Below are 12,334 nucleotides of genomic sequence, written 5' to 3' on the forward strand. Positions count from 1 at the left end.
TTTCTTGCCAGATCATTCCATGTTGTAATAGAATTAGCTGGTTCTGCCTTCAGCCACCGCCTTGCTTCGCCCAATAGAGAGAATGGGAAAGTGTGAGCCTCACATAATCTGGGGTGACTCTGTTAGTGATATAAGTATCACTAATCTCCAAGAAATTTAGGATATGCTATTGTGGATCCTCGTGTGGAAGACCCATAAACTGCCCATTCGCATGAAGTAGCTGAATCACGCTTTGTTTCAACTCAAAGTGCCCAGTGATTCTGGGCTTCACAATACTGGAGGTGACATTAGCAATGTTGGGCATTGCCACCTCCTGAACAGCCATATGTTGCTCCTCTGCCATGTTCACAGGAAATTGAACAAGTGCCTGAAGATTATTTGTATCCCTTGCTTCCCTCAACCTCCTATGAAATGTTCTCTTAGGTTCGGGGTCAAAGCCTTGAAGTCTGTCTTGGATTCTGACCTTACGCATTCAATCAAAGTTCCTGAGATCAGAGTAACAATCGAGTAACGTTAGACTTGACGAAATAAACAATTAAAGTGAAAACTAGAAAGTAGCCAATATATAAGTCCCCGGCAACGACGCCAACAACTTGTTGCTCCCAAACGCACACACAAGTATACGTAGTCGTACAAGTAGTAAAATGATAAGTCGAGTACCGAACCCACAGAGACTTATATTAACTACCCACTAAATTCACTAAGATTATTATTCAATCGAGCAAATTCGAGTTTAAAGGTGTGATTATACTAAACAAAAATTACAAGTAGTAACTAAATTATCAAGCAGCAAAATGGTTATTGTGTATTCAGTAGAGACAAATATTCTAGGGTTGTGATCAATTCACCAATCCTATTGTATTCTAGTTAACTCTCCCTTTCATACAATTCATTCATGGTTGGTAATTAATCGAACAATTGTTCTCGTATCCTTCTTCCGAAGTACTACTCGCCTATTCAAAATATATTAACGCCTATAATCCTATGAAATCAATCTATTAAGAACGCATTAAGATTACGATATTTAATTTAAGCACGGTGACTAGGTATATTCCTATCCTAGCCACAAATCTGCCCCTCCCTCCCCCCATAGTTAAGATCGTGCTCTCTTCAATTCTTCTCTAATCTAAACATAGCTTTCCCAAGCATAGTATAGATAGTAAATAGAACGTAACTGCTGGCCAGACAATTAAGCAATTAATCACATAATTGAAGAAACAATCATATATTAGTGAATTGTAAACAAGGTTAAGTCAACATTAAACAACAATATTCATGGCTAAATCACAACCACAGAACTATGAGTTTTAGACACTAATAATAATAGCAAACAATTTCGTAAGTATTGGATAATTAAACATACTAAGAAAAGATGAAGAAAACTGAGATCTTCTCACTCTCGGATGTTCCTCGTGTGTATTCTCTCTTCAAAGTGGCGTCTCCCCTTCAAAAATAAGCTTAGTCTTGCTTTTATACGCGTTGGGTAGGTCAAGGACCGAAATAACCTTGTCCTGGGCAAACCTGGACAATGTTTCCGTCACCAGCGTCCGGCTCAGCGCCCCATGCTGGCCCTGGCGTTGGCTTATCAAACTTTCTGCCACTAGCGCCACAGGTGGCGTGGAGCGCTGCCTGTGACGCTGAAAATCCAACTTTTCCCGTTTTCCTCCGTTTTGGCTCTAATCTCGCACCTTTCGCCCTAATTACTTCTGGATGATTTCTACACATATAAACACCCCGAATTAATATAAATCAATACACTTCACATCCGAAATCCACGAAACACGAGTAAAGCATGAGGCGATATACATATAAATATATATACTTTAAGCTAAATATCAGCTTCTTTATCTTCTTTGAAGCCCATTCTATTACTTCCTTCGTTCCACTTTGATTGATTTTTTGCTTGTTACATCGGCTATTTTAGTTTTTTGTCTTGATTCAGGTAACTTCTATTTCCTTCTGATTTCAAAGGAGATTGGGATTTCTAATAGTTCATTCTCAATTTCTTTCTTTTTCTTTGTTTTAAGTGGGATGCTGACTTTTCTTATTTATTTCAAAATTGTAGGCAACGGTTTTTTTGTGCATATTCCCCTTTTAATCTTTTTATGTGCTTGCTATTTTATGCGTTTGATTTTTCTCTCATTGGCGTTTAGGGAATAAGAGAGAATTAAAGAGGTGAGAGTACCCTTCTTATACGAAATGAGAATAACTACTAATGCTTTCTATGTCTTTCAATAACCTTCCTAAAAAAGGATTCTTATTTTTCTTATTTTTTTGCCCTTCCATATTTTTTTTTTGTAGTTTTATTTTAAAAAATCACATCAATAATGCTTTGTGTCTCTTTAGTTACATACCATTATTATGCCTATGAATCTCACTGGTTACCTATCGTTATTATTCATGAGGTTCTTTGGTTACTTACTATGTTTATTTGTGAGAAACTAGAGAAGAAGAACAAGGAGTTTTGTATTTTCTTTTTTTCTAAATAAATGCGTAAGGATTAATAAAAGAAAAGGTAAATAGAAGAAAAAAGTAACTGAAATGGAAAAGGGAAGCAAAACACTAAAGAAAATATTTGTAAAATTTGATTCCATTGATTTGTGCCACAGATTTGATTTTACCCTTTTTCTTTTAATTTCTTTCATTCTATGTTATTATTTTGTCTTGGGTAAGTCTAGAAGATTAAAAACTCATAAATGGTGGAATACCAGAAAAAAAAGTCATAAAACTAATTTGTCAAATGAAAGATGGATTAAGAACTTGAAGTTTAATCTATTGGATTTGGAAAAAAAAATAGTTGTCTTTTTCCCTTTATTTTCTTTTTTGAAAAATGAATGGGTAAGGATGTAAGAAAGGAAAAAGAAACAGAGAAAAGAAATATAAGAAAAAGAAAAATGGAATTGAAAAGGGAGGGAAAAAATTCGAGAAAATATTTGTAGAATTTGATTTCGTTTATTTGTGGATATATTTGATTTTACCCTTTTTCTTTTAATTTCTTTCATTTTGTGTTGTTATTATCTTTATATTGGGGAGGTCTAGAAGACTAGAAACACATAACTGATGGAAAATTAGAAAGAGATTTTAAAACTAATTTGTTAGATAAAAGATGAATTAAAATTTGAAACTTAATCTATTGGGTTGGAAAACTGTATGAATCTTTAACATATTCGAATACTAGTATAAGGATTATTTTGTATGTCGAATAAAGTTTTTAACAAATCGTGCGAATCGCAAGCAAATTTACTAGTTTAGAATAAATGGTGAATAACTTATTATAACAGATTAAGAGCACAAGGTGGTTAGGAGGATTCAAATCTAACCGGGTATTTAGTGTGGAGTTCTATTTCATGATCGTAAAAAAACTACTCTTTGTGGCGAGCAAGTAGTGCGCAAATCAATATATCGCTCCCTCGCTTCCCTTCCAATTGAGGGACTTAGTTGACCTACACACTGAGGGATATATTAGGGTGGAGTTACCATAGAAGTTACGAGTTCGATTAAACACAATAATTTTAGCTCAAATCCTGTATATGCATCAAAAGTTTACTTAATATATATAAATAATCTGTTTCCAGAAGATCTGCCTATTGGAGAGCATACCATTGCTCTGGTATGGGTCCTCCTTCCTGGTTTACCTTTTCATATGCACACATGGAACTATGTTAAACAAGTGGTAAGTACAATTGATACTCCCCTTGGAATGGATTTGGCTACTAGAGGAAGAACGAGGCCTAGCATAGTAAAAGTCAGAGTCGAAATCGACCTGCTTAAAACCAGCCAGAATATGTTCATATGGGACAGACATATGATAATGCTCCTCAGAAAGGTTTTGTGCAAAAATTAGAATTCAAAGGCGTGCCAAAATACTGTAAATTTTGTCGAAAGCTGGGACACAGTATGATCAACTGTAGAGCTCTAGAAAGGAAGAAATCTGTTGAAATTAGAGAATTGGAAGCTCAAACAATTGTGGCAAATCAGAGTGATAAAACAAAAGAAAATGAAACTGATAACAAACAGCAAGTTTTTGAAAATGGCAGTACTATAAATAATGCTCAAAATAGTAACACTATGATACAAAATCAAGTGGAACAAAAGAGTGGTACTGAAATGGAGAATCACTCTCAAAAGCCTTCAAGCAATATCAAAGATAGAACCAGCAGAAAAGTTAAGAAACACAAACAGAAAAAATTGCCTAAGAAGAAGTCTAAAGTTATTTTCAAGCTTATGATCAATCTATCTGATTTTACAAACAGGGGTAAGAAGTACAACAAAGATATCACCGTGGATTTACAAAATATGAATCAGGAAAGTAAACATGAAGAGGCTAAGAATGATCAGAGGCAGTAGAGCAACATTAGAAAGGGGGATCACACTGGATCTGCCAATAGTCAAGATACTTCTATTAAAAGTCCAAGCAGTAAGGATCACACTAGATCTGCCAATAAGAGTGAGGCCAAAGAAGCTTATCAGGAATCGATACAAGAAAATGATCAAAATGAAAATGGAGATCAAGAAAAAAGACAAGAAGGAAAGAAAGCTCTTACAATGAGAGATTATGTCAATGAATCAATAAGTGTTCCTTTAGAGATTAGAAATCTTCCTGGGATCGATATGGTAGTTGATCTAAATATAGAATCTAATCCAAAACAAGACAAATATATTATAAGCCAACAAATTGAAGTGACCTCCCCTAATAGGGTGACAATCCTGATTCCAGAAGACCAACTCCAAACAGACTCGAAGGAAGGATCCTTTCAGGTCATAGGAGGTAAAGAAAAGGGGAATAAAAAAGAAAAAAAGAACAAAAATAAAGATACTACACCTCCTAAAGGATGAAACTCATGCTAACTTGATTTCTGTTTCCATGATAAGTGCAATATTTTGGAACATTAGGGGAGTCAATACCAATAAAGCTTTGCCAAGACTAAAAACCTGATTACCATCTATAAGGTGGAACTTATTTCCATTCTGAAACCTTTTGCCAGTATCAATCAAATTGAAAGGTGCAGGAGATTCCTTGGCTATCAACATTGTGTCTCCAATACTAATGGTCAGATTTGGATCGTGTGGTCAGGCAACAACATGACCACTGTTTTGAGCAATTATGAGCAACAACTTACAATCAAATTGCATTATGAGGATGCTAATAGTGATCTCTATATTACAACAATGTATGTTAAATGCACTCTTGAAAAAAGGAGAGAACTGTGGAGTAGCTTAGAGTTTACTAATCTCCAGGTGAATAGTCCATGGTGCATTGGGGGTTATTTCAATGTCATTCTAGACCTAGATAAAAAAAAGGTGGTAGACCACATAGAATGAGTAAACGTCTTGAATTTAGTACTTGTATGGATAACTGTAGAATGATGGATTTGGGTTTTGTTGGGCCAAAATACACATGGTGTAACAATTAGGAACCTAGAAGAAGAATATGGAAGAGGCTTGACAGAGTGTTTATCAATGATCAATGGTCTCGGGTTTTTCAAAACAGCACAATCAATCACTTGGCTAGAATTGGATCTGATCATAGACCTATTCTAATTCAATGCCATGATTCTAACCAACGGGGGCCTAAATATTTCAAGTTTTTAAATTTCTGGACTAATCAACCATCGTTTTTGTAGGTAGTAGAAGAAGTCTGGAATAATCAAGTTCATGGAAATCCTTTGTGGAGGCTTCAACAAAAACTTAAAATGCTTAGTAGAAGACTGACTCAATGGTCTAAAGAAGACATTGGCAATGTTTTTGATCAAGTCCAATATTGGAAAAACAAAATGCAAGACCTTGAACAGAGTGATCTTATTAACAGTAATGATATCTCTAGGAATGAACTGAATAAAGGTCAAGCAGAATACATTAGGTGGATGGGGATGCAGGATGACATTCTCAGGCAGAAAGCTAGGGTAAACTGGTTCGAAGAAGGTGATGCTAACACTAAATATTTTCATAGCACTATCAGAGATAGAAGGAGAAGACTACAAATTCACAAAATTAAAGACCACAAAGGTCACTGGATTGAAGGAGATTCTAACATTGGCAAAGCAGATGTTCACCATTTCCAGCAGTTCTTTAATATCAAACACCACTTCAATGATCAAAATATCATCAATTGTATCCCTAAGTGTGTTAATGATGATGACAATGAAACCCTCACTGCCATTCATGACACTGAAGAGATTAGAGATGTTGTATTCAACATGAGTCCCACTAGTGTAGCTGGGCCGGATGGATATAATGGAAAATTCTTTCAAACTTGCTGGGATATCATTAAAGAGGATATTACTGATTTTTTTCAAGATGTCTTCAATGGTAGGAGACTTTCTAAGTTTTTTTCTCATACTTGCCTTGTTCTTATTCCTAAAGTGGACTCTCCTAGTAGTTTCTCGGATTTGAGACCTATTATTTTGAGTAACTTTACGGCCAAGATTATCTCCAAAATCCTTTCTAAAAGATTGAATCCTATCCTAGGGAAGCTCATATCCGTGAATTAGAATGGCTTTGTTAAAGGTAAATTGATCACTAAAAATATTCTGCTAGCCCAGGAGATTGCTCAATGTGTGAACAAGAAGAACAGAGGAGGCAATGTTATTATAAAACTCGACATGGCAAAAGCCTATAACAGAATTTCATGGACTTTCCTGATGGCAGTAATGAGGAAATTTGGCTTCTCCGAAAATTGGATTGACCTTATCTGGGGGCTCTTACAAGGAATCTGATACTCTAACATCATCAATGGGTCAAGGACTGGTTTTTTCACATCTACTCAGGGCCTGAAACAAGGAGATCCCTTATCCCCTTCTTTATTTATTATCGGAGCTGAGGTTCTTTTCAGATCTCTCAATGAGCTGAATGATTTTATTAGCTTCACTCCTTTTAGCATGGATCACAGAGGTCCAATAATCAATCATTTAGCTTATGCCGATGATATTGTTATTTTCTGTGGAGGCAACAACATGACTATCAAGCTTATCAAAAAGGTTATTGACAAATATGAAAAGGCTTCTGGGCAGGAAGTTAACAATGACAAGAGTTTCTTTATCACAGCCCCTCACACCTGTGCCATAAGAATCAATAGAATCGGAGATGATACTGGTTATATGGATAAGTCTTTCCCATTCTCTTATCTGGGGTGCCCTATATATTATGGGAGAAAGACAAGTAATCTCTTTGATGGTATGCTCTCCAAAATTATCAAAAAACTCAATGGATAGCAGGCCAATATGTTGTCTTCTGGGGGGAGAATAATCTTGATCAAACATGTTCTGCAGTCCCTTCCCACATATATTTTATTTTCTATAAATCTTCCTAAAAGAATTACCAAGCTCATGGAGAAACACTTTGCAAATTTTTTCTGGGGCAACAATGATGGTAAAAATAAATATCATTGGTCTTCATGGAACAATCTATGTCTCCCTAAAGATGAGGGAGGAGCTGGTGTCAGGAAAATGGAGGACATTATTGATACACTTAGCATTAAAAGGTGGTGGAGATTCATAACTCAGCCTTCCCTCTGAGCTAACTTTCTCAAGAGTAAATACTGCAAAAGAGCTCATCCGGTGAACAAAGGTCTTAATCCAACTGATTCTCATATTTGGAGAAACATGTTAAAAATCAGGAACAAAGCGGAGAATAACATTAGATGGGAAGTTCAGAAAGGTAATTGTAGCTTCTGGTGGGACAACTGGATTGGCAAAGGTGCTTTAGCCAATCTTTTACAAGGAGGTGGGAGGTCTTCTAAAGTACAAGTGAAACATTTCTTGGATAATGGAGAATGGAATATTGGCAAACTTAATGGATTTTTCCCTGATCATATTACTGATAGCATTGTTCATCTGGAAATTGGGGATCCAAATGAAGATGACTTCCCGTTTGGATTATTTCTAATGATGGGAACTTTTCTTCTAATTCAGCATGGCACTCTATTAGATTCAAAAAGCAAAAGAATGATTTTATATATATAATCTAGCATAATTCTATCCCCTTCAAAATGTCTTTTATCACTTGGAGAATTTTTAAAAATAGGTTGCCATTTGATGATGTTATTTGCAGATTTGGTACTAATATCATTTCCAGATGTTCCTGTTGTTCTTCTGTGCAGGTAGAAACAGTGCAACATGTCTTCAACAATAGTGATGCTGCAAACATCATATGGAATTCCATTGGGAATGCACTTGGAATCTAGCACCAACATGAACCTGTTATTGCTACCTTCAACAATAAAGTACATAATCAAATCCTACAGATAGCTCCCACGATCATATGTTGGGAACTTTGGAAGCACAGGAATGCATGTAGATATGAAAAACAGAAGAAGTTTCAGTTAAACACTATGAGACATCAAAGCATTTGGACCCTAAAAGCAGTTATCTCTAACCTTGTTCCCAGTGACTATATTCAGATAGGATGGCCCTTATTATGTGATAAAATTGAGAGATTCGGACCATCCTAAAAATGGATGCAAGTTACATGGGAACCCCCTCTATCAGGAACTGTCAAAGTTAATACTGATGGTAGTTTTAGCAAGAAAAGTGAAAAAACAGGCATTGGAGGGGTGGCCAGGGACTGCCACGGGGATTTTATTATGGCATTTTCTATACCTATCAGTTGTGATAGTAATACCATGGCGGAGGCTAAAGCAGCTGAGTTTGGAGGAAAATGGTGTAGCCAAAATGGATACACTAATTCTTCTCTCGAGCTGGACTCGATGGTCATCGCAGATATGCTCGCAGAAAGAGACCCCAACAATTTGAAGATCAAGATGGTGATTGATAGAGCTTCCTACATTGTTAAACATGCTAGAGTTAATGTCAAGCACTATTTCAGAGAAGTATTTTAAAAGGCGTGGACGTAAGGCGAGGCGTTTTACATATGCCTCAGCAGGGCGTAAGCCCCATAGGTATTTAATTTTTAATATTTTATAAAATAATATAATGACAGTAAATATTTATAAACATGTAAAATTGTATAAATATTGAAGAAAACTATATATATGTGTGCTCCATCCCCACAAAAAACTAATCAAAACAATCTATTATATGTTACTTACAAGCACAAGTAATTTGAGTCAAAGAATAAAGTTTTCTATATTGAGGAACAAAAATGATGATTAACCTGCAATTTGAACTTTGAATTTGCTGCTATGAAAAAGAATGTAGTTCTCTTTGTATTTGTAAAAAAAAAATTAAATATTCGTTGCTTTTGGGAGATATTAGCAAACTAGCAGACAAAATAAAAAATTAGAAAAATCATGAATTAGGGCTTAAATCAATAAAAATGGTCTTTACTTTTAAATTTAATACTTTTGAGTTCCTTTTTAAACCTTTTTAGTAATTACCAAACTGACTTTTAAGAATTTGGGTATTATATGAAGGACTAATTCAACAAATTTTGTTTTAATTTGAAAAAGTCTCTGGGACTTACTCCTTACTAAAAAATTAATGCGCCCCGAACGCCCGGGCGTACGCCCCAAATTGCGGGGCGTATGCCTCTTGAGATTTTCGCCCCACACCATCGCCCCGAGGCATTTTTGATACGCCTCGCCCCGAGGCTCGCCCCAGAAATGCCTTTTAAAACAGAGTTTCAGAGAAGGTAATCAGGTAGCGGATTGTCTTGCAAAATTGGCTACCACCACAAATCAGAGGAGACTGTTTCATTCATTCCAACAAATGCCCAATAGTGCAAAAGGACCTTTCCTCCTAGATAAATGGCAGCTTCCTAGTATAAGGACAAAGTATAAAAAATCTAATTTATTTGTTAGCTAATTTTCTCATAGGTTCTCAGGAAGGAGGGTGTATATATGATCCTCATTTTCCTGTTATTTTTGGAGTGATGGTATCATCGTTGTTGTATTTTCTGAGGTAAGGTCTAGTCCCCCTCTTGCGCTTTTTTGAATACAACACAACATAGACAGTTGTCTAGGAAACTTATTTAAAAAAAGAAATTGTATCTCAAACAAGTAGTCGATGTGAAAATAGTTCTACAAATGTAAATATATGGTCAGAGGCGGATTCGAGGATTTGAAGTCTAGGGGTTCTACACTTGCCATCGAATCCATAGCTCGTTTAAGTTACTCACTTCGTAATTAAATATTTATACATATTTATGGATTTTCTGACAGAAATACAGGATCTATGCAAAAGTTAAAAGGTTTGTCCAAACCGATAACTAGTATTTCAGCTCCTGTATTCTTTCATTGTAAACATCGTGAAGGACGCAACTTCATAAAGATTTTTCCTTTACCCATCTTATTGTGTTTTTCTACATGTCTTTTCATTTCAAAACAATTAGTACATGCAGCAAGGAAAATCAACGGTAACAGGCTCAGAAATAGAAATCAGAGACAAACAAAATTTAAAAAACAATTAAGACTTCCACCAACGATCAAAGTGAAAGAAAGCCAAAGAAAAGGTAGGAATACATTGGAAATGCCCATATAAAATAGCTGCCTTGCTAGTTAAGGTCCCTTGAGCATTCTGTCAGCCATATGCTTAATGTAAATCGTAAACTAAGTAGCGAACAAGGAGAGAAGTGGCTTTACCTCTAAACATCTCTCTAAAATTATTTCTCTCTCCGTACAATTAGCCGTTAACACCCAAAAGACGGTAGCTTAGGTGCGTCTTTGTTACGCGTCGCCTCATGGCATTGTCGGATGGAGCTCCCCAAGCGCGTACTACTAATAAAAGTGATCTCCCAATGTTAGCGAACCCATCTACTGAAGCAATTTCAAAGAATCCCACCTATGCCAACACTATCGATGTTGTTACCCTTACTCCGGCCACCAATACACATCATCCCAAAGAAACAGTCATTGCTAGACATACCACCACAACGGTATTCCGGCGATGATCTTCAAAACCAAGGATTATTACAAAATCATGGTTGATGAATGTAGACTCACCATTGTTGGGACATTTCTGAAACCTAGGCCCCGAATTTAAAAAATAAGATCCACATTCAGAGAGAGATTTTCAGTCAACGGCAGAGCCAAAATTGGAGTATATGACAACTATAACGTCTTCCTGGACTTCACAAATGGAGATGACTTCAATTCGGTGTGGTATAGAAGAATGGTGGAAATCGATGGTCTTTAAATGTGGCTGCAAAAGTGGACGCCGGAATTCAAACCGGATGAGGATATTCCAATAGTGTCGGTATGGGTATTACTTCATGGCTTACCTTTTAATGTGCACACATGGCACTATGCTAAATAAATTTGTAGCGACCCTAGAGCTAGATGTTGCGACAGTTGGTAAAACCAGATCGAGTATGGCTAAAGTTAGGGTGAAAATTGATCTTCTTAAACCTCTAGTTCATAATATATCTATGGGATCGGAGGATGAAAATACTCCTTTGAAGGGATTCACCCAAAAAATTGAGTATGAAAATATTCATAAATATTGTAGACAATGCAAAAAACTTGGGCATAACTTAATGAATTGTAGAGTTATAAAAAACAAATGGGCAGCAAAAACAGATAAAAACAATAAAGAAGAAGAGCAAAAACATTTTGAAGAGGGAACTAGTGAAACACAAAAGGAGAAGGAGGAGGAAGAAGAAGGGTAAAAGAAAGAAGGAGTTACCAGCAAATGTGAGTAGTAATGAGAATGAGGGTCGGCAGCAAAACAGTCACAAGAACAAGAGCTTGAATTGCGAGGAAGTTAAAGAACGAACAGACCAAAATACTCCAAACAAGAATCAACATAGATTTGAGACTGAACAAGACAACAAGACTCCCTTGGCTATAGAAGATAATCAAGCTAATATAGCAAGATGAAATAGAAAGAAGAAGAAGAAAAGAAATCAGCAAAAAAGAATGCTAAAAAAGAAGAGTAAGGTTATCTTCAAACTTGTACTACTACAAAGGAGTAGCAGGCAAAATACTATAACCAGAACTTTCACATCCCAGAACCATATTGACATATCATAAGGCATGAGCAGGAATGACAATAATAAGGAGGTGGAGCAGAACAGTGATGAGGAGAAACAGGTGACAAACAGCAACAATATGAATGAGAAACAGGATCTCAACAACCAATCCGACTCAATGGTTAAAGAGAGTTCATTAAATGAACTTATATAGGAAAATCCTAATTATGAAAGAGAGGATACTACTATCAATAAGGATCCTTATGGTAAGAATACATAGAAGCAGGGTATAGTTGCAATTCATAGCTTGGAGAAAATTGGGGATTAAAACTTCGAGTTGGAGAAGGAACACAAAGAAAATGAAAGGACTACGGATTCTAGTTCTTATTCAACATGTCTGCCAACAAACATTATTGAGGAACCTAATATTTAGTTAATGGTAGAATTATATGCAGATCAAGAACAACCA

This window comes from Nicotiana tabacum, chromosome 19, assembly GCF_000715075.1.
Source record: "Nicotiana tabacum cultivar K326 chromosome 19, ASM71507v2, whole genome shotgun sequence".
Taxonomy (NCBI): domain Eukaryota; kingdom Viridiplantae; phylum Streptophyta; class Magnoliopsida; order Solanales; family Solanaceae; genus Nicotiana; species Nicotiana tabacum.